General features: G+C 32.4%; 3 long non-coding RNA genes across 4 annotated transcripts; all 3 read right to left on the minus strand.

Annotated features, from left to right (window-relative positions):
• Window positions 1-2,493: 2,493 nt before the first annotated feature.
• Window positions 2,494-3,908, minus strand: LOC131655469 (uncharacterized). The gene is made up of 2 exons (XR_009299779.1): window positions 3,250-3,908; window positions 2,494-2,838 (listed from the first exon to the last, which is right to left on the minus strand). It is a non-coding gene; the product is annotated as an uncharacterized LOC131655469 (long non-coding RNA).
• Window positions 3,909-7,449: 3,541 nt separating this feature from the next.
• Window positions 7,450-9,445, minus strand: LOC131655470 (uncharacterized). 2 transcript variants are annotated; one of them, XR_009299781.1, is made up of 4 exons: window positions 9,031-9,445; window positions 8,306-8,436; window positions 8,072-8,208; window positions 7,450-7,924 (listed from the first exon to the last, which is right to left on the minus strand). It is a non-coding gene; the product is annotated as an uncharacterized LOC131655470 (long non-coding RNA). The 2 variants fall into 2 exon arrangements; XR_009299780.1 differs by lacking the exon at window positions 9,031-9,445 and having other exon boundaries at window positions 8,306-8,532.
• A 15,393-nt stretch (window positions 9,446-24,838) lies between these two features.
• On the minus strand, window positions 24,839-26,959 carry LOC131655471 (uncharacterized). The gene is made up of 3 exons (XR_009299782.1): window positions 26,724-26,959; window positions 25,239-26,302; window positions 24,839-25,154 (listed from the first exon to the last, which is right to left on the minus strand). It is a non-coding gene; the product is annotated as an uncharacterized LOC131655471 (long non-coding RNA).
• Between the last annotated feature and the right edge of the window lie 385 nt (window positions 26,960-27,344).

Below are 27,344 nucleotides of genomic sequence, written 5' to 3' on the forward strand. Positions count from 1 at the left end.
AAGATGAGAGGGGTTTGAATTTTATTTTTAATTTCAAAATAAAAATTCCATTGGCAAAACTATCATTAAGCCCGAACAATCATCACATTAGGTCACCTTTCATTTAAAGTCAAATCATTATTCACATGAGTCAAACAAATATATTTATTTAATAATCCAACAGTCTCTCACTTTACTCATATGACAACTTTGATGTTTAAGTATTATACCATGATTGTGAACCATTCATTGAAAGTATCAAGTCATTATCTTTAAAGAAATCAAATGGTTAGATAATGGCGGTCACAAGTTATTAATCAACTTGATTCCTTCCATGTGTCAAGGATCAACCCAATTCAAATGACTCTAGGGGATATAATAATGATTATTTTGTGTATCTTTAAAGATATCCTTGTCATGACATATTAACAATAACATATATAACATAATAAGGATAACAAAACTAAGTAGAAAAATAACCTTAATTAAACCATACATGTACTCATTTTCCTTTTAACTACCTAAGAACCTTCTTTGCATCTTTCCTATGATCCATTCAAAGATTACTTTGATATAAGCCCAACATACCAATAAAAAACTGATATTTGGCCAATACATGTTTAGAAATACATCAAGCTCTTGACCTCTGATGCATAAGGAATATACTGTGTTTTTCATTCTAATTCATTTCTGGGACATTGATTTTGACTAAACTTTTCCCTTTTCTAAATAGGAACTATCTATGCTATGAATTTATCAATTTTGTGCTTGAGCAAGGAGGTGTTTGGAATAGTCACCTTCCCCTAATAGAATTTACATATAACAATAGTTACCATTCTAGTATTGGAATGACACCTTTCGAAGCGTTGTACGGTCGAAAGTGTAAAACTCCATTGTGTTGGTCTGAATCTGGAGAGAGTGTAGTGCTTGGACCTGAAATTGTTCAACAAACAATCGAGAAAGTGAAGTTAATTTAGGAAAAGATGAAGGCTTCACAGAGTAGACAGAAGAGTTACCACGACAAGAGAAGAAAGGATTTTGAGTTTGATGAAGGAGATCATGTGTTTTTGAGAGTCACTCCGGTGACCGGTGTTGGAAGGGATTGAAATCGAAAAAGCTGACATCTCGGTTTATTGGCCCGTATCAAATTTCAGAAAGAGTGGGAGTTTTTTCTTATCGAGTGGCTCTGCCGCCTAATCTGTCAAATTTGCATGATGTATTCCACGTCTCACAACTTCGGAAATACATCTCGGATCCGTCTCATGTGATTACGATGGATGATATACAAGTACGGGACAACCTTACGGTTGCGATGTTACCGGTAAGGATTGAGGACCGTGAAGTGAAGAAGCTGAGGGGAAAGGATATATCCCTCGTGAAGGTAGTTTGGGAAGGAGCTACCGGTGAAAGCATGCCATGGGAATTAGAAATCTCGATGCGGGATGTAACATCCTAGTTTTATTAGATTTTATTTAATTAGGTTTATGTAGTGTTTTATAATTGTTTGTGTGATTTATATTCACATCCTCTGGTTATAAAAGAGAATTTCATTCATGGATCGGTTGAAACTTGGATGGCACTGCCTTGATAGCAATTGTGAATCAAATGGGTGATCTTGCTTTACCACATCTCTCAAACACACGATTCTTAAATTACTAAGAATACTCGTGTCGGTGCCCATGTGAACTAGAGATCAAGATTTATGAATCTTTCTAAAAGATTGTGTTTGAACATCATCAACTCCTCTGTGCGCATCTCTTTCATGCTAAGAGCATCATCCATTTTGTTGTCTATACAAGGATTGTACTTCACATCATAATCATTCAGAAATTTATGTGTTGTCGCATATCCAATCCTTCTAAAACAAATATAATAAACAAGCTTACAAAAGAAGAAGAATTCTATGTAAGGGGCCAATAACAAATTAAAAAATTAATTAAGGTTCAATAGATACCTATTTGCCTTAATTCCTTATCTCACACAATGATTCAATAGAAGTGATGTTACTCAAATTTTGGGTTCTTCGCCAATATAATTTGTCTCATCTCTTTCAAAATCAACATCACGTACCTCATGTCCACAAACACTACATTATTTATTCACATTCTATTTACATTTACATTGTCTCATGTCTTCCAATTTTATTTTTATCTTTCATCTATATAATTTTAAATGTTTGTTATAATCAATTATTTTAATCTAAACAAAGAAAACAAGTAAAGTAAAACATAAAATTAACTTTGATTTTTTGAACAATCGCGAAACCGATCCCAAATTTACATTTACTTCAATTTTTTGTGATTAAAAGGATTTTATCCAAGTTTTATAAACCCGATTTATTGATCCAAACTAAATCAAATTAGACTACGGTTCAAGGTTAAACCGGTTCAACCGAAGATTTCGATCCGATTTCAAAACATTCCTTTCCCTTGAAAAATAACTATTTTGTTCTATTGGACATATTTTCTAATCTCACTATCAAAAAACAACTTTTAAATGTTCGATTATCAATAATGAAAATGGTGCAAAAATTTTCTACTTTTCAGATGAACATCAACAAACAATAACAACAATAGTATTTCCTAGGTCCAAGTCGGCCTAGTGCACCTAAGCAAGCAAAGCAAAGATAACACAAAATACAAATTATTATAAAGACGACAAAAAACACAAGAGCTAGCGCCAACTTATGTTAACAACTCCTTTTGCAATAGCAATGACTGAAGAATCCTCTGCATTTACCACCTGCAATATAACCTTCATTATTACAAACTCTAGCACAACTGCGATCACTAAAACAAATTCCTTGAAACTGAAAACTCTCTGATTCACAACGTGTTCCATCGATTTGTACCACCATCTCTGCATTCATTCATGGAATCAATCATTAATATGATTAACACATATATACCTTAATTAAATACATATAATCAATCTTTGGATATAATAAATCTTTGGGTTAAATATATATGATATCCCTATGCCATTGTAGCGGTTTTAATTTTTTCTCCTATAAATTTTTTTTTGATTTTTCCCCTGTAACATTTTGTTTTTTAAATTCCCCATAAGTGTACAATTTGAACACTGAATTTGAGAGGATTAATAAAATTTAAATTTACAGGAAATAATTTGTACACTTAGAGAATAAAAGACGTATAATTTTTACTTTTCAAGGGAGAATCCAAAAAAAAAAAACATTATAAAAGATAAACCGAATCTCACCTATATTATATATATAATCCTAAATCTTTAATATGTACATATAAGACTTACCAGTAGCAAGGAGAATAAGACAAATGAATAAAAACTTGTTCATGATTTATACTCACTACAATCTTCACTTATAGATCTATTAACACGTTAATAAACAAACTAACATTGTGTTATCTATATATAGAAATTGAAGGGTCTATGAAATTGTTTTGTTGTTGTTGAAAACTTGGCCTTTAAATTCATTTTGGAGTTATATGTTCCTTCGGTTACCATACTAGTTTCAATGAATTTACTATAGAACTCATGTTTGGCTCATGGAATATATATCTTGCATATATTCCATAAACATAACACTAAATAGATAATTTTGACGTTAATATGTGTAAATACATTAATGATTATATATATGTTGTTATATCATTCATAAGATCACATACAAGAAGGAAAGAAAATAAGCAAAATGAAGAAAATTCTAAAGTGTGCCTTGTTCATGATTACATGGGAATAAACAAACTTGTTGGCCCCTCGTATCTAATTTTTTTTATAAGCAAAAAATTATATTAAAAGAGCACATGGGTGCTAAAAACAAAATCATAAAAGCTATTCATCTTCTAGTAAGGATGAAAACTAAAGAAATTTAAAAACTACACATAACTGTTCACTTTGATATAGCTGAGAAGTTATCATCCATTCATTTTTATCTGTTTAGTTTAATACAAAATTACTTATTAGGGTTTATGTTAGTGCTTTTAAAGGTCTCAACAAATGAAGGCGTTTTTATCATAATAGGTAGAAAGAAAAAGAAAGACAACCCTTTTATATATGCATAAGTGTTTATGTTCCATTAATAGATTTTAATTGGGACGATGTTGTCTAAATAAAATGTTGTAGAAGATAAATAAGGAGAACACTTTTTTTTTTTTAAAACTCCGATTAAACTTGCAAATATTAATAGTTCTTTTTATTAAAAAAACTCTCTTTCTGATTTATATAAGAATACCATAAAACAATAATACATCGAAAAAAATATATTCTATGACAAATACACATCATCATATAAAAAATATTATACATCTGTAATATATCGAAACATATTTATATATTTCCATGTGAAGAGGTCTATATATTCATGAAGCATATGAATGATTTCTTTATTCAAATATTCATCTAAGAAAGAAATCACATATATGGGTGTAGGATTTTCTCTTTGTTTTAAAAAATTGATCTCTTCAAGTGAGTTTTATGTCTCGAGTTTTCCAATCTTGTAAGGCCTTATTGCACTTCAATTAACAAGTATAATATTATCGCATCTACAAAGATTGGTTGTACTTAAAAGACAGGTTTAGTAATTTTTATAATTTTAAGTAAGGGTTTATAGTTGTTTGGTTGTGGAAAAGTAAATGAGAGAAAATAAATGAAAATTTCGGTTTTAACCGTGAAAAAACTTGCAAGGAATAGATTTTGTCATCATTTATCCCCATGAATAATCATTGGTCATCAATACGCTCTTCTACTCAATTATTAATATTATCACATGTTAATTGTTCTCATCGTATCTCATCCAAGTCTTCATCTATATTAGGTTCAATCTCTCGCACTATTAAATACAATAACATTAATTTCTAACAGTGATATAAAGATATTGTTACTTCCTTCGTTCTAAATTATTTGTCGCAATAGCTCACTTCACACAGAATAAGAAACAGTAATAAATGAAAGAGAGAGAATGATGATTTTACCAAATTATCTTGATTAACTATTGGTGTATTCGAAATAACATTAATATTAAGTGAGAAAACAATAAATTAAGAATATTTATTAGAGGGTACAATTGGAAGATTAAATATAAAATTGTATTGGTAATGTAAAGTGACAATTTTTTTGGGACAATTTTTTTCCCAAATGTGATATTTATTTTGGGACACAGGGAGTACTAATTATCAATATTTTGTAGATAGTGAACCTAATCCTATATCTTGGCATTAGCGTCATATATATGGAGACTTGGATCTAGTAACAACCTGCACCTCTTATATGTCAAGTTATACCATAAAAATGTATTTTAGGTAGCTAATCTAAAATAAACATAAGAATGAAGAATTGTCAATATTAAAACTTAAGTAGAATTACATAAAACGTCATGGTCGTAATTAATATATATGAATATAAAGATTATTACACCTAACCCCCAAAGGAAGGGAATTAGCTACACTTACTCATCATAGATGTACAAGTAATCTGGAGAGGACAGACATAGAAAGTCATTTGCATCAATATCTCAAGTTGCGCTTCTTCCTCTAATCTCCTCTCATATTCTCTTATTGAGACTAGTGTGAACCTACTATATTTCATTACTACCTTAAATCCATTGAAACTCTCTTTGAACTTGAAACTGGACGTCCTATTTATAAGCTTGAGAAAGATAGGCATGCTAGGCGCACTATCCATCTTCTCCTAGCTCGCCTGCTTTCTCCTCTATTAAGAAATTCCAACTCACCCTGCAACTAGCTATAGCCACCCTAGCTCGCTAGGCATATTGCTCATCTTATCATAGCGCACAAACCTTTCATTCACCAAGAAGTTACTTATCCTTGAAATATTTTGTCTCGTGTGCTCGCCTAGCACGTACATATACATGACCTAGCAAACCTTGCTTGTAGGAAAATGGTTTTGGAAAGGTCTTTGTGTGTTGCTTATTGATTTTTTAATCATTTTCACTTGTTTTTAATAAATATGCAAGTAAACAAGTTTAAAAAGGTGTTTTTATCATTTTTCATAGATAAATCGAGGTTTTTTCTCTAAATTGCTTGTAAAATAAGTAAATAAGTGCCTACGTATTTTACGTAAGTTAAGTACTTATTAGGATGCATGTTATTGAAATCTAAGAGTGAATCATCAAGAATGTAGTAAAAGATGTGATTGAAAAGCACTATGTTTTTCTTTTCTTGAAACCTCTTCTGTTTGATGGGATGGGTATTCTCCTATTTCATCTCTTTATTCCTCTTATGGAATTTAATTCGCTTCCTCTTCATAACCCTCTCATTTTGGATAGTATTGCTTTATCCTTTTTTTTAAGGTTGACCATAATGGTCATTTCTTTTTCTTCGACTAATAAGGTCGTCCTCAATTTATTTTAATGATTGTAACATGGTATCAATAACTAGATAATGTTCGTGGTTCTCCATTCCACACAAAAATAGCCAGCATTGTAGATTTCTAGTTATTCAATTTGAATGCCTAAATATATAGCCTGATACTAGCAAAGAAAGTTGGCGGAAATGCCTGGTATTGCATAAGTTCCCAGTATAAGTTGTATAAACCCTAGTGGATTTCCATAAGGAGGTTTGGTTTTGTTTATTCTTTGATTTAGTGAATTGTCCAATTGATGATAGTCAGTTTTTCTTTGAATGATCAACGAATCGTAAGGTAAATTTACTTGGAGTACTTGATCTATATTATTATCTTGGTTATTTTTTATGTTAAAATGCTATTACACTACTAGAAATACTCAAATTTCCTGCGGATTTACCTGCGGAATTTAGCTAAATTTCCGCAGGAAACACGTTACCTGCGGATTTTCCTGCGGTTTTATGTCCCCAGCTAAAACCTTCGTGGGTAATATTTTCGGCAGGAAGTTCCGCAGGTAATTCCGCAGCTAAATCCGCAGGAAAAATGCGCAGGTAATTCCGCAGGAAAAATGCGCAGGTAATTCCGCAGGTAATATATTTTTAAAATAAAAAAATATATTATCCATATTAATATTTGCTCCCCTAGCAGTATTACAGGGAGGGGTGTACCACGTGGTGTTGGACTTTTCAGAGCATGCAGGTCATTAACAATTTATCTATTACTGCATAAACTAGTGAAACAACAAAAAAAGCATTCATTGTACATTAATCTAATGAAAAAAGAAACACATTTTGAAACAAAATCATGAATAATTGAAAAAATAAGTAAAAAAAGCATACTCAAGAGTGTTTTGACTTTATTGCTTTGCAAATGGCCAATGAAGTGCCACTGAATGTCTTGTGGAAGCTGCAGACAAGCCCCAATATAAAATTATTAGAAGTTACAAATTTGTAGCGATACATAATGAAAATAACACACTATAACCAATAACTGAAAATAATGCACAGAAGATTGTATTTCCAATGACAATCTACAAAACATTGTGTGCACATGCTTCCAACTTTGAGACTATCACATTCAGCTAAGAACTTTCTAAAAAGTTGATTTACTCTATGCAATTATAACCCTTAATCATAGACCACGAAAATGCAATCAACAGCCAATCCTTAACTACCCTCGAGTTATGAAAACTAGAGTTATCCCTCAAAGAAGGATACTCAACAATCAACCAAGGAACAGAGAAAAACACCAAACAACAAGGAGCAATATAGTGTTTGGAGGTTCTGTTGATAAAAGATTAGCAGCATATGCAACAAATCAAATCCATCATCGGTTCGGTTTCACCCACCTTGATGATACTACAAATTCGATTATGAGAAAGCTCGGAAAACAATTTCATACTATCTAACAAATTTATGAGTCAATGATTGTAAATAAGAAATAGCAAAAATTGATTCAGAGAGTATTTAATTTTGTTCTTTACCTTCCGCATCGTATAATCTTCCCAATGCTGCAGGAGGCCATTGACAGGAGTGTTACCCATGAGAATGATTTCGTCAACGTCGAACGCAAGTTTACATGTGAACAACTGAAACAAGGGCTCTCACTAAATGACAAAAGATAAAACAGGATGAGCAAATCTGGTCCTAAAACTTAATATTAACTCTCGCACTAGTAAATAAAGCAATAACCTTAACGTCGAGGAAGCAATGATTACGACTTGTGCATGTAAGAATAAAACAAAAATATTGACCTTTATATTCAATGCATCTTTTCATTATTGGAGATGGTGAACACGACGAGTCGTCTTTGTAAAACTACGAGTCAAGAACTGATACGGGACTCGGTTGTTGTAACTCAATATTTCCGCTATATTGTTCAGTAATTAACCTATGCACCGTAATTAAACTAATCTCATTAATCAATTAATTAACATCCAATACCATTAATTAAATTAATAAAAAAAATTAAATCCAAGTTAACAAACCTCTGTGTCGGTGTGTGAAGAGGCACTGAAACTACTGTCAGAAACCATCCCGAGATTTTCATGATTGTTGTAACTCATCAGTCACCATGTCACAGTATAGTATAATATCCTGAGACTCATCATCTTCCTCCCTGCTAATGAAAGTACTCTTAACTGTTAATAGTTTACAATTTCCCTATTCTATTTGAACAAGCTTACCATTAAAATAAGAATAAAAATACCATCACTAAATACTTTTAATCTAAATAATGTCGCAATAACATCAAAGAAACATGAAAAATGATAATATGGTTCCTCTGACATTTATTTACTCAATGAAAAATAGCTAGAAAACTATTAATATTTCAAATTATATAACCTACAAGTAAAAGTTTACATTTTGTCCAATATTCAGGCTTAAAAATAAATGTTTAAAATATAATTAAAATAACTTTTGAACCATTCATACGTTGAAACAAGATATACATTGAGTATGAATCACATGCATCAAAAGTAAAATGACATAATGATGCAAGTTAAATTAGCAATCAACTTGCAATAAACTTATTTTTTAATTCAATCATCCATATATCAAGAAATATATAAACTATTCATTTTATTATGATACTTTCTCACTTAGTTAATTTGTGTCACTTTTTTTAAAAGTATCAAGACAGAAATCAAAAAATAAATGTTTAGATTTTCCACTCTTATCAAATTGACAGCAGTATAATATAGAGCAGCACCTTAGGTGGTAGTGTAGAACCAGCTTTCTCGCATCCCATAGTGTCTACTGGTGCATCTGCATAACACCTCATTTTGCAAATACCTTCAAGCGTCTCTTCCCAGCGAGTAGGTAATCCACCTATATCATATATGAACTAAACAATTAACTTGGACACACCTTTAATCTAAAGTGTTGGTACTAGTACTACATAGGAAGTGAGAATGAGTGAGAGAAAGAAGCTATGACTCAGTGACGACTATAAATTTCAAGTAGACTACTAATATAGTTTACGGTTGATTCCTGAAGCCCAAATAGGAAGCATTCTAACGATGGATTTTAGTTCCTCAACTCTATGGACAGTAACTAGATTCCAAAGGTTTGGTGGTGCATTTGAATCTTTTGCATCAACTTCTGTGACAATTGTAGCCTTGTCCAACCACCTGTAGATATATCATAGAGTCATTAGGTAATCCTCCCCGTTAGTTCTATTTATAAGAAAAAATTTATTTGTTAGATTCATTGAATAGATAAAATATCTGATCTATATATTGTTCAGATATATTAGTTATCCAATGTATCAGGACTTACTTATATTGATTTGAGTGTAAAAGATAAAAGATTAGGTTAACATGGATAAATTCTATTATTGGATAACGAACATCAATATATGCATCAACTAAGGAGGTTAGGTTAACAGGGATAAATTCTATTATTGGATAACGTGAGCATCTTAAAGATAAAAGATTCACGACATCAATCTTGAGTGTCACATCATGAACATAAACTAAATTGTGAACATCAAATTTGATTCTCAATTGCCTTAAGTAGAAATTTGATTCTCAATTGCCTTAAGTAGAAATTGCACACTATGCCTTATGTTCTCCTAATAGCAATCATCCAAAATCAAACGCGGTTAACATCATACTCCGCAATCTTAGCTAAATCGCATACTCTCAAACAAATTCATATTTCGAAATTTCATAATAATGCATCAAATCTCATTCAAAATGAAACTGATACGAATATGAAAAAAAAAAGAAAGCAAAAGCCAAACTGAAACAGAAAAAAAAGTGAAAGAACTTACTTTTCATCAAACACCTTGTGTGCAAGATGAAAAACTATTTACTTTGAAAGCAATTGGTAGCAAGAATAGAGCATCAATCAATAATAATACCAACATTTGAACCTTGAGCTTCCTTCAAATCTTCTCTAGTAAAATCTCTTGATTTCTTATCCTTGAGTCGTGCTTCCGCACCAAGCGAAGTGAACCGAAATGGTAGATTTAGCCGCATAAAAGATAGGGTTTGCTGAGATCCTGCAAATGCGATGATTGAAAGCAAACATATTTTAGGAATTCGAGTGAGAATGAAAATTAAAAGCGACGTGAACTGAAATTGTAGAAATCAAAGACAAAAAATGGAGAAATTTGAGGAATTTGCGAGAGGGAAAACGAAGACTACGACCTAGAATTGAGATGCTCCATACGGAGGTGACACAATGGTTGACGGAGAGGGTTTATGAAACAGTCGATTGAGATGATTCACAATTAGGGTTTCCTCCATTGCATTTTGCTTTTACGAGTTGTGGTTTTTTTTTCTTTTATGAACACGAAGGATATTTTATTTGAGACTGCAACATAGGAATAGATTCATTCAAAGTTAAAATTTAAAATTAACACAATTTACATTAAAAAAATTAATTAATATAATTAATCTTTAAAATTTTATTAACTTTATTATATAGACTTTAGGAAAAACAATAAAAAGACATATAAATATACACAATTAGTTCTTACTTGTAGTTCCGCAGGAAAATATAATTAATCGTGCTCCGGCGAGATCCTGGCAACAGAAATCGGGTTACGGCTAGGGTTGCGGCAACAGAAATCGGGTTACGGCAAAGGTTGCGGCGAGGTTACTTTTTAGGTTTTCCAATTTTGTTTGAAGGAGCTGATACTTTAGACGTTGCAAGGAATTGATACTATTGGCTAAGTGTCTTAGTGGTTTAACAATTAGTTTAAAATATAACATTACTAATGTATAGATCATGTTTGTTTCAAATATACTAAAGTTAAATTTAGTGTCCTATTGGTAAAGACGTAGAGTTTTTGGGATCAAAACTGTGGTTCGATTCCTTGCCAAACATATTTCACCTATTTTATAATTTTAATCTTTATCAGATTTTTCCATTTAATTTAATAATTATATTCTTTAAAACTTTTATAGCTACTATTAAAATATAAGTTGAATAATTAAATAAATATATATATATATATATATATATATATATATATATATATATATATATCAAAATTTGCATACAATTTATTTTATTGAAAACTAAGATTAAAATAAAAAATTAATTAAAATATATCATAAAAGTATAAGTTGAATAATTGAATAAATATATATCAAAATTTGCATACAATTTATTTTATTGAAAACTAAGATTAAAATAAAAAATTAATTAAAATATATCATAAAAGTATAAGTTGAATAATTGAATAAATATATATCAAAATTTGCATACATTTTATTTTATTGAAAACTAAGATTAAAATAAAAAATTTAATTAAAATACATTATAAAAATAATTAATAACGTAGATAAAATAATGATCAATTTTTTTTATTAAATTTAAACAAAAATTAAAATTTTTATAGGAAAAAATATAAATATGTCTAATTGGCAGCAAAATCCGCAGGAAATGTTCCTGCGGAATTACCTGCGGAATATGTATTGTTGTTTAATTTTATAAAATTAGCTTTCCGCAGCAAAATCCGCAGAAACATTTCCTGCGAAATTACCTGCGGATTTTGTCTTGTAGTCAGATTTTTTGGACGAAATATATATTCCGCAGCAAAATCCGCAGGTATTCCTGCGGAATTTTCTGCAAATTTCTTATCCGCAGCAGAATTTATTTTATTTAATAAAGTGGCAGGAAAATCCGCAGGTATACCTGCGGAAAAATTTCCGCAGGAAATTCCGCAGGTAATACGTGTATTTCTAGTAGTGTTAGTTCTTTTTCAAGACGGATGGACCATTTTAACTTACGCGGGTGCATACAAATGTTTAGTTTCAAAACAAACTATTTTGTAACTACTCAGTGCCATTAAGTTATTTGTATATTATGATTTTTTTTACTACTAATAGATCTTATAGTCAAAACCTTAGGGGTTCCAAGTTAATATATTTACGATTCGAGTCTTATACATGAATTAATTAATAATTAAGGATTTTGTTGGAAGAGGATGAGGCTGCTATAGTGCTATTAACAAAATACAAGTAACAAAACTAGAAAATGACTGAATACCGGCAAAAACTAATAGTAAAAGTTGAATAGAATTAGAAAAGATTAAAATTGTTTCATATTTTATCCTTTTCTCTATGATCTAATTCATTTGCACTAAACATATTATCTGAAACATGGCAATGCTTAAGCTAAAGTATCTTAATTGTTTAAAAACATCTTGCATAAATATGTGTTTGTTCTTTAGTTTATGATTTTATACCTTCCGAGTGTGTCTTCCTTTAAATTTTTCCTACTCTCTTGAAAACTAACTTTTTGTGTTCATTTCGACATATCTTCTTATTTCTCCCAAAAACGACAACTAAATAGGGATGTCAATGGGGCAGGGCGGAGACGGGGGATGCATTCTCATCACAATCCCCGCCCTCGAATTTATTCTCCATCACCGCTTCGGGTCCCCGCTACGGGGGAATTTTCTCCCCCATCCCCGTCCACGGAAATCCCCGCGGGTCCCCACGGATCCCCAAGGTTCATGCGGAGATCCATAAACATGATTTTTTATTTATTATTTTAAATCAAATTAATAGTAAAAGCTTTAAAAACTAACCACAAAAAATTTAAAAATTATTCCTTTATGATAAATATATTGCTTTAACAATACTTAATCTATAATATTGAGTGTCATGACCACAAAAATTTCAAACTAAAAAAATATTGAAATAATAATTTAGATCCCACTCTTTTACTAACAATACATATATATTTTAAATTTATGTATAAGATTAATTATATGAAATGAAAAATAAATTTACATAATAATTTAAAATTATACATAAATTAAGGACATTGTGCTATTTTAGGCGGGGCGGGGACTCCACGGGGCGGGGGATATTTACGCCACCCCCGTCCCCGAAGTGCCTTCGGGAAGACTTTGTTCCCCATCCCCGTCCCCGTGGGGAGAAAATTCCCCGTCTTTGGGGCCCCAAACGGGGAATCCCCACGGGGATCCCCACTAACAGAGGCAAGTTGACATCCCTATATACAACTAAAAATAAACGGGTGAAATTATCAAAAATGAAAATGGTGCAAATTTTAGTACTTTTTGATGGAAAATAAAATAAGGAAGAATAGAAACAATAGTATTAGATTATTGCATGCTAGCTTCAACCCAACCTAAATTGTCTGAGCTAATAAATAGAAATCAAAGGAAACACAAAACTGAAAACATACTACTTAAATATCGCCATAAAATTTATTATAAAAGGACTTAGAACACATTCTCCATACATAATGTTTTTAATATACTCTTTTTTAATAAATAGAAAAAGTTTGTTAAGAAACTTTTTTAAATTAGAGTACACATTAGCACCAACTTATGTTAACAACTCTTTTTGCAAGAGCAGTAACTAAACAATCCTCTACATTTACCACCTGCAATATAACCTTCAACATGACAAACTTTTGCACAATTGCGATTACTCAAACAAATCCCTTGAAATAGATAACTCTTTGTCTCACAACGTGCTCTCTTGGATTCTACCACCATCTCTGCATTGATTCATCTATCAGTCATTAATATGATTTACACAAATCAATACGGATTAATTATTTCTATAAGTATACGTGTAAAACTTACGAGAAGCGAGGAGAATAAGAAAAATGAAGAAAACCCCAAAACGTGCATTGTTCATGATTAATACTTACTATAATCTTAATAAACAAACTAATATTATGTTATCTATATATAGAGAGATGGAAGGTTTATGAAATTATTTAGTTGTTGTTGAAAACTACTTGGCCTTTAAATTCATTTTGGAGTTATATGTTGCTTCAGTTATGACATTAGTTTTAGTGAATTTAGTATAAAACTCTTGTTTGGCCTATGGAACATCTAAAATAATTTGCAACTCTTCTGCACCATGTTGCATGTATTTCTTAAATATAAGACTAAATAGTAAGTTTTGTCCCTTAAGTATTATCCACTATCCAAATTAATTAGTAAACTTTAAAATATAATAAAAGATCCCGAAGTTGTGAATATACATTAATGATTGCATTTTTTTAATATCATTCATAAGATTATGAGAAAATTCCACCACAGCCAAATCAAGAACATCTTTAGTGGCCTCCACCCATTTTGAGAAAGATATACGTAAATTTAATCAGGTTTTACTCTCAAAATGGCTTCGGAGAATTGTGATTGAAGAGGAAGCTATTTAGAAAGGAATTCTGCTTGTAAGATACGATGATTTGAGAAAGAGGTTGTGGACTTCTGCAGATGACTGCACAAAACTCAAAGAATCCATTTGGTGGAGGGACATAATGTTATTGTGTAAAGATCCTCAAGGATTCATGAGAAAAATTTCAATAAAGTTGGGAGAAGGGAATGTGACTAATTTCTGGAAATCTTGTTGGTTGGGGAGGGGTTGTTTGGCTTATCATTTTCCAAAGTTATACCAGGAATGCTCTTTTAAAAATGATTGTGTCAATAGTATAAGGGCTTAGCATGGGGATGTGTGGTTCTAGAAGATCATTCGCGGGGAAGAAGGTCTTGGGAGGGAGGCTACTTGTGAATTTGAGGATTTGAATGTGATGTTATATGGCATATTTCCTATTGTGAGTTCTACTGATGTGATTATTTGGCCTTTTGATACTTCAAAAGTCTTTACTGTGAGGTCTTTTTAAGATAACATGAATCAAGCTCAAGTTGTGCATATACATTAATGATTGCATTTTTTTAATATCATTTATAATATTATAAGAAAATTCTACCATAGGAAAATCAAGAACATCTTTAGTGGACTTCACCCATTTTGAGAAAGATATACGTAAATTTAATCAGGTTTTACTCTCAAAATGGCTTTGAAGAATTGTGATTGAAGAGGAAGCTATTTAGAAAGGAATTCTGCATGTAAGATATGGTGATTTGAGAAAGAGGTTGTGGACTTCTGCAAATGACTGCCCAAAACTCAAAGAATCAATTTGGTGGACGGACATAATGTTATTGTGTAAAGATCTTCAAGGATTCATGAAAAAAATTTCAATAAAGTTGGGAGAAGGGAATGTGTCTCATTTCTGGAAATCGTTGGTTGGGAGGGGCTGTTTGGGTTATCAATTTCCAAAGTTATGAGTTCAACTTACTAATTAAAATAAATTTAAATCCTCACCTCACCCTTTATTATTCTTTCAGACACATTCAAAATACAAGAAAATCAATTTTATCATCTCATAATAATGACTCATAGCAACCAGTAATGAAAACAGAAGTCTCCAGTTCCAAAACAGTGTTCAGGTGAAATTCAAAAGCAAACTACTTTAACTTCGTCTTGAAAAAACAGACTGTAGATGACGTATTTAGTCACTTATTTTACTTTATCACTTCTACTTATCTTAAATTCTTACTTCTTTTTCAGATAGGAGTAAGTTTTAATCGCATAATAAAAAAGAGAAATGAGTGCACTCATTTAATCACTAAAAACACAACTGTAGATGTTTTCAAATTGGCTGCATTTGTGGTAAAACATTTATGTGTGTTATGATGTCTTGACTAATGTCATGACATGCTGTGTGTAATGTTATGCAAGGTTTGACTTCTTGAGCTAATACAGGTTTTGGTTGGATGTCATGCAAGATGTCATGACATCAGTATCTGACAGCAGTGACTGTTATGTTTAGCTATTATATTTAGCTGTTATGTTTCCTTATTTATCTCAGGCTACAATTTAAGAAACTAAATGTTGAAAGATTTTATAGGAGAATCTGTTGTAAAAGTGTAACAACTTACTGTTGTTACTTGGAGCATATTTTATGGAGATACTTGCGGATAATATCTTGGAGCTTATATTGTGGAGCAATTTTAGCAACAGTTTGTTATGTTAGTTTGTTACAATTTGAAGGCCCAAATCCAGTTAGGTAATAATAAGCAGTTGTAACCTAGTTTTAGAAAGCTAGCCGAGTATTGACAAGACGTAGTTTTTAGGGTTAGCCATGTAAGTGAACCACCCGGACTATGGAATGGTCACTGATTTGTGCCTTGAAGCCTGTAGGCAAGAGGTTTATTTTACTCACTCAGAAGTTGTGAAGCAATGAGTGAAGTTTTGTTCTTAAAGAAAGCTTGTAAGCAACTTCAAGTTAGGTTTGTATATGTGCTTAGAATGTTGGTGAAGGGCTGTTGATTCAGTGAATGAGGTGTTGACTGCTAGACATCATTGTGATGATTGCGAGTGAGAGGGGTTTCTCATATCTAGGGAGGACCTAGGTAGAAGGGTCATTGGGTAGTGATTAAGTGAGGAGTTGTAAACTGGGAGTTTAGCTCTGAATTGATACTGCTAATAGTGGATTTCATCTCTGGCTTTGTAGCCCCCAAAGTAGGTGTAGTTACACACCGAACTGGGTAAACAATTCTGTTGTGCTTTTATTGCGTTCCTGCACTATTATTTGTACTTCTCCCTTGTCTGTTTTATAATGTCAGATCAGATGTCATGACATTGCATATGACATTCGAGTTCTGTCATGCCAGAATCTCAATTGGTATCAGAGTAGGCATCTTGTCTGTTTCTGGATGAGATCCAAGGGGGTACTTTCTGGTTGTGACAAGGTAGAAGATTTTTTAAACAATGAGTGTTCATATTGTATGGTACCTTGAAGTGGAGGATGGGCCTATTTGTGGAAGACTAGACCAACCTGAACAAAGTAGTTGTACCTTCTTGATGAAAGAAGATGATGAAGCTGGAACAAAGAAAGTTAAATTCAAAGACTTCATGCGGGAGTGAAGAATTTGAATTGAATTGTTCATCTTATATTTAGCACAGAGATGGAAGTTATCAACACATTCATGCGGGAGTGAAGACATTAATAAGTTAATCCTTGTATTTATGTGATACCAGGTGGTCAGGATTTTGGTTGGGTCTAGGAAGTTGCTTGATAGAGAAGCAAGCAGATTGTAGGATTGATTTGTTTTCAATCACTATGTATCATGCTTACAATTGAATTAGGAGTAAGCATTGTGTGAATTCTGTTGAAGTATGGCTATTTTTCGCTGCATAGCCTCTGATGCAACCCCTATAGGTAGAAGAAGTCTAGGGTTATACTTTTATCGACAGAATATTTGGCAGATTTTTCAACTATATTAAAATTGTCAAAGATACTTGAGTCTTTCTCAAGTCCAATCATAAAGATATTTGTTAATATAGCTGATAAATGTTAACTGATCAATGATATTCATAATCATTTGCAAGTGTGAACCTTGAAGAATTTCAAGGCTAGAGTGTTCCTAGAAGGAGGAACAGATGTCCTACTGGATGTTGGGACATTAATACTGGTATGCAGCTACCAGTTGAAGAACAGATGTTTTGGTGCTAAACTAATGTAGTGTGAGTACATTGGCTTGGAACCTTCTCCTAACTTGGAAGAGGAGACATCTGATCATAAGTTGATCAAGACACGATCAACATGTACTTCTACTCCAAAATCTTAATTTATGGGAGTTTAGAAGTAAAATCTCAGTGCTAAAGAAAACTCATGAAGGTATTCCTTTCTGATCCTTTATGTTTAAATCAATATGAGCTTACATCTGGTATTTTCTCTGATCAAAGGAACCAGATATGTGGATCTTTCATTCATAACCATGGAGCAGTTGTTGGAACTGAATATTATGTCTCAACCGCAGCGAAATATGGTCACGAATGTTGTCTGCCCTAGTTGTTATCCAGAAAGGATAGTGTTATTTAAATTCAAGGAAGTCAGATGGCTCAGAAGAATCTGATTAACTCAGTGCTATGCCATAACTAAATCTGTTCTAGAAACCTAAATGAGGGAATCTCTTCTATAGGTACAGACTATGGCATCCATCATCTCAAAATCAGAATGATAGTCTGAAGAAAAGCTTATTGAGATGTTGGTTATTCTATTCCTTGATATGTCTGGATGTTGTTGATAATTACACTATATTGTTTCAACCCCAAGTGCTATAAATTAGATGTTAGAGATGTTAACCAAGAACCATGAAGGATGATGTCATATCAGATGTTACAACATTATCTCAAGGTCTTCAATTTTTTTTAAATAGTTTATTGTCAAGAGGAAAGTATATAAGTGTGAAGAGGTAATCAGTCAGAATGATCTAGTGTGAGTAGTCAATTCTATCTGACTAACTAATAAGTACTTTGACGGGAGACTTAGTACTTATTAGGTGTAGAACCTAGATGCTAGACTGTGAAGAAGAAATCAGTCAAGATGAACTAGAGTGAGTAGTAAATCTTACTGAGTAACTAATGAGCACTTTGACGGGAGACTTAGTACTTATTAGATGAGAATCCCGAATACAAGTTCCAGTTGTGTATTCAAGGACTAGTGTGAACTAAATGTTAACGTTCACTGTTATCTTAACAAGTTTAGGAAGTTTAGCAATGGTATCAGGTGAAGCATACTGATACTATTAAATATCTTGATGGGAGCTGGATATTTGCAATAACTGTATGAAGAGGAGAAGTATGTGATGAAGAAAAAGCTCTACATGAAAATACGTCATCACTACTGTTGAAGACACCAGAGAGATAAGGTTCAGACTTATCTACTGAAGATTGATTTATGGTTATACAATTAAAGTTTCATCTACTTCAAGTTGTAGAGTGTGGCAATTTGAATCTTGTGTAGCAAGCAAACTAAGGATTCTGAATTTGAAAATTGTGGCAAATTCCAAATGAAGAGTGCTTCAAGGACAAACATCGAAGATGTCCTCAATTTGTATATCTCAGGGGGAGTAAGAGAGTATGAAGATCAGCAAGGACAGTGTTATTTTGCTTCTAATCAAATGGAAAATCTCTCAAAGACTAATCTTTAAGCCAGAAAAACAATGTCCTACAAGATGTCAGAACATAACTCAAGACATGTTTTATCCTTAGAGACTAGCAAGGATAGTTCTCAAACTATTCATCTAAAAACATGTATTGATGGTGTGTATCACTTGCTCTGACTTAGTGTATGTTCCAACTAATGCACAAATTCAACTGATGCAGTCCTTTTTCAAATAACATCTCTTGAACAAGACATTTGTTACAATCTAGGTATGTTATTTCCAATTGCTCAGGTTTTTAGAAGTCATTTTTTCCTTTCTTTTCTTTTTATTTTCTCTTGAGTCTTATTTAAGTCTCTCATGTCGTTCTTTCGGATATGGGTAAGTTTATAGTTTATATAGGTTATGTTTGTCAACCTGTGACAAACATAAGGAATAAGGATAGTGTTCAGACATTGTTAAGTCTGAGGTCCTTCTTTGCAGTTGTATTTGCAAAGATATTGAATATGTTTTCTATTCTAGGTCAGTATGTCTTATTGTTTTGAGTCTTGTTTTCAAGTCATGAACACAAATAGTGTCTTGTGTTCTGAGTCATCCAATATAGAGGTTTGGGTCTCTATGTTTGTAAATGGATGGTTCAAGTGATTATGTCTATAAGTTGAGTCTCCTCTTATGTTCTAGGAGAGGAAGTTGTGTAAGTTGTGTCTATTGTCAGTTTGAGGGGGAGTGTCTTGTATTTTCTTCCTCATGTGCATCAACTAATGTTAAAGGGAAAAAGCTGATGAATATGTATACTGCTGCAGACATGGAAGTTTTTTTAAGAAGCAGTATATTATCTCAGAGCCAAGGCAGATGGACTCTTTGTGGATGTCCCAAAGGATGTTGGAACATAAAAATTAAAAATGGTGATGACAGCTTTAATTCTGATGACTAGAGTCTTGCTGTCCTCCTTAATGATTTCTATTTTTGATGAGCTTATGGTCTGTAATCCTAATCTAAATATCAGAGTTGCTTTGGAAACTTTCTGGCCAAAAAGGGGGAGATGTATGATGTGTTGCATTCACCATGTCTAAGAAGGATGATGTAAAGATAAGCTATATATTTCAGTAGAAAATGTTGATATTTTTTTCTGTTATCAATGATGAGGTTGAGGGGAGCATACAATGTCCCCAAAGATGTTATGACATCTTTTCTTCTGCTACTGTTTATGGTCTCTGATGATTGTGTTTGTGAGCTGCTTCTGATATGTGTGTTGTGTGTGATCAACAAATTCCTGGCAGTTTTTCATGCAGTTTACATATGTTGTTTGATGTTGGTTGGTAGTAGAAGTTGTGACTGATGTATGCTGGTTGGTAGTAGTAGCATAATGGTAGTTGTGTTTGATGATTTCTTGTAGCCTATAGCTGTATTAGCTTATCCATGCCTATGGTTGTATGGTGGTGTGGTTGTGTGATTGTGTTATGCTGCAAGTATTATCTCTGATGTGGTGACAGGTTGTTTTAGCCAAAAATTTGCCAAAGGGGGAGATTGTAGATGTTTTCAAATTGGCTGCATTTGTCGTAAAACATTCATGTGTGTTATGATGTATTGACTAATGTCATGACATGCTGTGTGTAATGTTATGCAAGGTCTGACTGCTTGAGCTAATACAGGTTTTGGTTGGATGTCATGCAAGATGTCATGACATCAGTATCTGACAGTAGTGGCTGTTATGTTTAGCTATTATATTTAGCTGTTATGTTTCCTTATTTATCTCAGGCTACAATTTAGGAAAATAAATGTTGAAAGATTTTATAGGAGAATCTGTTGTAAAAGTGTAACAACTTATTGTTGTTACTTGGAGCATATTTTATGGAGATATTTGTGGAGAATATCTTGGAGCTTATATTGTGGAGCAATTTTAGCAACAGTTTGTTATGTCAGTTTGTTACAATTTGAAGGCCTAAATCCAGTTGGGTAATAGGTTATTAATAAGCAGTTGTAACCTAGTTTTAACAAGCTAGCCGAGTATTGACAAGATGTAGTTTTTAGGATTAGCCATGTAAGTGAACCACCCTGGCTTGGTAGCCCCCAGAGTAGGTGTAGTTACACACCGAACTGGGTAAACAATTCTGTTGTGCTTTTATTGCTCTCCTGTTCTATTATTTGTACTCCTGCCTTGTCTGTTTTATAATGTCAGATCAGATGTCATGACATTGCATATGACATTTGAGTTCTGTCATGCCAGAATTTCAACAACTTATCATCTAATTAACTTTGCAAAGCAAACATCTAATCAATATTTCAAAAGCATGCAATTCACAAAAGAGTTAGAATACTAAAATACCGTAGTTTTTCCAAACATACAATCTACCATGAAAATTTGGTTTTCACATATATCTAATAACCCCCTTAAAATAACTTAGGGGTATTCAAAATCAAAGCGATCAAATAGAAAATCCTAAAACCAAATTAAACTAAATCGAAACTGCAAAGAGTTGTATTTAATATAGGTGTATTTGAGACATTTTCTAAAAGAACCGCGCGGTTCGGTTTTGTTAGCGCACTACAAGAAATTCTGCAATTTGCCAGGGGCTAAGCTCCTCATAAACTACAAAAACCCCTCATTAGATTGAAAATTGCGAAGGGACGGGACTCTTGGCAAAACACGGGGTCGCAAATTGATTTTCTAGGTGGGAAGCCCCTCGCAAATCGTAAAGCACAGATGACACGCATGCCTAGACCCAGTGTAGTGGTGCAGATGGCGCAGAATAGCAGAGTTTTGTCAGTCAATTTGCTTGGGGTTTTCCCCCTCGCAAAATGTATACGCTTTTCAATTGCTTGGGGTAAACCACCTGGAAAACTGTTAGTGTGTGTGTATATATATATATATATATATATATATATATATATATATATATATATATATATATATATATATATATATATATATATATATATATATATATATATTGACAATTAATATATTCAATATTATAATTTTAAAATAATATAAATTCATAATTTATAATTTATAAAAATATCAAATACTAATTAAAAACTTGAAATTATATTCTAAATAGTTAAAATAATATCCATACATAATATTAACCTCCATACATATTAAACTACAAATACTAAGTAAAATTCATACAAATACTTAACGTTCATACAACTTTAAAATTCATAGATATTCAAGATATTTATAAAAAACTTCAAACAAGCTCAAACATTCTCTTCCTCTTCATCTACCTCTTCCTCTTCAACAACTCCTCCATGTCCACTAACACCTCCATATCTACCACCTGAATTTTGTGAAGCAAAAAATTGATCAATTATTTGTGCCCGCTCATTTGCAATCCGCATAGCTTCTTGATATTCAAGTGTTTGCCTCATCATTTCTTCCCGCAACTTTGTTTCTCTTCTCATCATCTATTTTTGCATCTCTATTTGTTTTTTCTTCATTTCTTCTATTTTTTCATTTCTTGCTGCCACTTCACGTGCCGCCTCAATATTCGTAAAATTTCTCACAGTTTCAAGCATTTCAGCGGTTAATATTGGTGGAGTTGATGATCCTTCTCCATCAGCAAGTCTCATTCTAAAAGACCTATCACGCCGCTTCATAGTTTTTGCATACCCTCTAGCACCATAAACTCTCCCATTTTTCTTCTTTCCGCCAGAAACATCATACCATGTACGAAAACCCACATTAGGATCTACAGGATATCCCGATGGCGGGGTTCAGGTATTTCAGGATGCTCTGACAGCCAATGAGCAAGTTGTCTCTATCAAACTCCTCCTGTAAAAATAAAATAGTTAAATATCATAATGATTTAAATAAACTAGGTATATAAAAGAAATAAATAAAATAACTTAATATAAGAAAAACTTACTTGAGTGTTTTTTGAACGCTCATCAACAAACTCTCCATTTCTCTTAAGATGAGTCTCCATATGGAGCTCATTAAGAAGTAGATTTCTATCCAACTCTTCACGTTAATTAAATGAAAAATAAATAAAAATTAATTAATTATGAATAATCTAAATCTATTTAATAAATTAATAAATAAAGTTACCATCCTCCGTGCAACTTCAGCAACACTAATACTGTCTGCTAGGTAGTTGCAACCGCCAACTTTAGATGCTCTATTTTTTTGCCTTTTCAGATGTCTCTAAAAAGGCTTCAGAAGTCCAATAGGCAATAATCATTTTAAATAAGTCTTCTCCTATCCAACATGGACGTGTTCCTTTTTTTCCCATCTAAGTCTAACATTTCTCATGGTGTCAGAAAATCGGGCAGCACATTTTATGTGAAAAATTTCTTTAATTTGGACTTCATCTCTAACATCCCAACAACACCTCTCCTACATTGTATGAATTCAAAAAAATATTAAATAAAGTATAATCATAAATATATAAATAAATATAAAAGAAATGCTTAAATGAGTAAGTTAATTAATTATACCTGAAACGCTCTAAACCAATCATCCCTATCATCATCAAGTACTGCTCCATAAGTCGGCCAGTATTTTTTATACTTCTCCTTAATAATGTATGTTATGGTCGATGCTGACTGATGTGACGGCAAGATCCTAAAGCAACAAAATATTAAATTTGTATTTATTAAATAAAAGTCAAACTTAAAATATAATATAAAAACTTACGATCCTCCATCGGGAAAAATGATAAGTCTCCCTTGATGATATTTAATTTTCACTGGTGCATTTCTCAGGATGCGTCTCCTCCTCCTGTCCTCCTCGGGAGCACTGGTATCCCCATGAGCACTGGTATCTCCGTGGGCACTAGTATCTCCATGAGCACTGGCACTTGCTATCAACCGTAGATATATTCAACAAATGGAGAAAATCTGTGAGAGTTGACACCATATTCTGATGTTCTTCCACCCCAACCAGAAGAGCATCTGGAAGGCCAAAGAAAAGAAGGAACAAAGATGCTGATGAAAAAGGAAAGACATAAAAAATGTATCCAGAAAGGGGTTGCCAAACAAATGCTCAGCATGTGGCCTTTCTGGCCATAACAAGTCATCATGTCCTTCTGCACCAAGACAATCCCATAGTGTCACAACAAGTCAAGCCCAAACACCTACCACTGCAGTCCCAACTATTCATTCTCAGCCAACTCAGAGGGTTCAGACCAGGCAATCTCAAGATTCCAACAATCAAACTCAACCTTCTCAAAGGGTTCAGACTAGGAAATCTCAAAATGCCACTAGCAGTTCCCAACCAACTCAGAGGGTTCAGACAAGACAATCAGCCTAGAACCAAGGAGTACAAACACGTCATTCCATCACTATTTCTCAGCTACTTGCCATGAGAAGGGCTACACAAAGTCCAACAGCAGCATTTCAGCCACCAACAACTCAGAGACTAAAGATGCCTTATAAGAGAAAGTCCACATAGAAAGTTGCAAGAATTCTATTTTTTTAGGACCACTAATTATGTACTTTAGGAGTATGATGTATCTATGCTTATTTTGAATCTTTAGGATCATCTATTATGTAATTTAGGAGTATATTATGGAGTTATAACAATATTTAAATGCTATATTCTGAATGTTGTATCTGCTATATTATGAATGCTATAAATCAAAATTTTGAATGTAGGTCCTCCTTCATTTTAGATTGTATCGACCAGGACCTACTTCTTATTAAAATGTATCAAAGTTGTCCTTAATTATTTATTAATTGCACATGGTATTAAATTATAGAAACAAAACTAGAAGGCAGATATATCTAAAACTAAGCAAAACTGATATTAATCTACAATTGTCATCAAAAGATTACATCAAAGTACCATAATCCATGTCTTACAACGTTAACATAAACTAAGATCACCTATTTTTAAACAACATACAAATCAACACTACAATAATCAGAATTAAACATATCATGGCATAAAAAAGCATCTTCAACATCTTCAAGATGTTCTTCATCATCTCCTTATTGCATGTGTCGTCCTTCATAAGCATCTTAATTTGTACCTCCTTTTTATCACATTTGAAACACTTTAAGAATGCATTTGGTGGTGTCTCTGGTTTGCCTTCATCACTTTGTTGGTTTTCATACCACATACAAAAATTGTAGCCAACATTCTCATGTTCATCCTGCAACCAAAATCAGTAACATCAAACCCATCTCAGGAAAACGAAGGAGAATATACCCAAATTATTCACAACATACGTACGTACCTTAAAGTATATGCAGCCCCAAAAAAAGCTTACCCAAGTTCCTTCCTTTCTTCTTAACTGAACGTATCACAGCTATGGATCCACACATGCATGTTGGTTCGATTCCTGATTGGGATCCACTTGAAATTAGCGAAAAGGCGTTCTCAGCTCTCACATTTGTTCCACTGCCACTGTATTGAGCCATTGATGATGAATTTCAAAATTATGGTTCTGGAATTTGGGGTTTTATGTTTTGTTCTTCTAATTGTTAGTTTCAGCCACTTATCTTTCTCTTTAAGTGACTTAACAGACATAGTCAGCAAGGTTAAGTCACACCTAAGCACCGTTTGTGCCACATCACGTTTTTTGGAACAAAATCTGTGGACAAGGGCAACGCTGAAGGCGTTAGCCAACTTAAAGGACATAGTTGTAGTGAAATCAACATAAGGGACCAAAGTGTTACAATTAAATTACTTAAAGGACCACGAGAGTAATTTAGCTTAAAAATTAACTTTGATTTTTTAAATCATCTGCTTCAGCAAAATCGGTCCCAAATTTACAGTTACTTCGATTTGTGTGGTTAAAACGGTTTTTTCCAAATTTTATAAACCCGGTTTATTGGTCCAAACTAAATCAAACTAAACTACGGTTCAAAGTTGAACCAGTTCAACCGAACAGTTCAATCCAGTTTCAAAACAATATTTTCCCTTAGAAAATAACTATTTTGTTCTCTTGGACATATCTTCTAACCTCACTCAAAAACAACTATTAAATGTTGGACTATCAATAATGAAAATGGTGCAAAATATTTCTACTTTTTAGATGAAAAATACATTGAGAAACAATAACACAAGATGCAAATTATTATAAAGACGACAAAAAACACAAGAGCACCAACTTATGTTACAAACCCCTTCTGCAATAGCAATGATTATAGAACCCACTTTTGGTTTCATTGCATATACCACCTGCAACATAACCTTCAATATTACAAATTCTAGCACAACTGCGTTCACTAAAACAAATCCCTTGAAAATGATAAATCCTTCTTTCACTACGTATTCCATCGATTTGTACCACCATCTCTGCATTCATTCATGGATCAATCATTAATATGATTAACACAAATATACCTTAATTAAATACTAAAATTTATTAAATACATCTAATCAATTTTGGATATAATCTATCTTTAGATTAAATATACGATACTCTTCTGCCATTGTAGAGAGTTTTGATTTTTTTCTCCTATAAAAATATTGGATTTTTCTCCTGTAATATTTTGGTTTTTTAATTCCCCCATAGATGTATTTAAACACTGAATTTGGGAGGATACATAAAAAAAAGTTTACAGTGGTAACTTGTATATTTAGAAGGTAAAAGACATAAAATTTTCATTTTTCAATGAAAAATTTATTTTTTTTTTGTAAAAAATAAACTAAATTTCACCTTTATATTACATATGTATTATATAATTAATCCTAAATATGTACTTATAAGACTTACCAGTAGCAAGGAGAATAAGACAAATGAATAAAAACTTGTTCATGATTTATACTCACTACAATCTTCACTTGTAGATCTATTAACACGTTAATAAACAAACTAACATTGTACTATCTATATGTAGAAATTGAAGGGTCTATGAAATTGTTTTGTTGTTGTTGAAAACTTGGCCTTTAAATTCATTTTGGAGTTTATGTTCCTTCGGTTACTTTACTAGTTTCAATGAATTTACTATAGAACTCATGTTTGGCTCATGGAATATCTAAAATAATTTGCAACTCTTCTGTACCATATCTTGCATATATTCCATAAACATAACACTAAATAGATAATTTTTCCCTTAATATGTGTAAATACATTAATGATTATATATATATGTTGTTATAACATTCATAGGATCACATACAAGAAGGAAAGGAAATAAGCAAAATGAAGAAAATTCTAAAGTGTGCCTTGTTTATGATTACATGTGTAAACAAATTTGTTGGGTCCTCGTATCTATTCTTTTTTTTTTTTTTTTAGAATTTCTTTATTAACCCTCTTATGGAGGTGATTCTCAGCAAAAACCCCAACTTACTCCTGCTTCTTAGATGTATCTCCGAAATATTTTTTTTAAAATTT

The sequence above is a fragment of the Vicia villosa genome, linkage group LG3 (genome assembly GCF_029867415.1).
Source record: "Vicia villosa cultivar HV-30 ecotype Madison, WI linkage group LG3, Vvil1.0, whole genome shotgun sequence".
Taxonomy (NCBI): domain Eukaryota; kingdom Viridiplantae; phylum Streptophyta; class Magnoliopsida; order Fabales; family Fabaceae; genus Vicia; species Vicia villosa.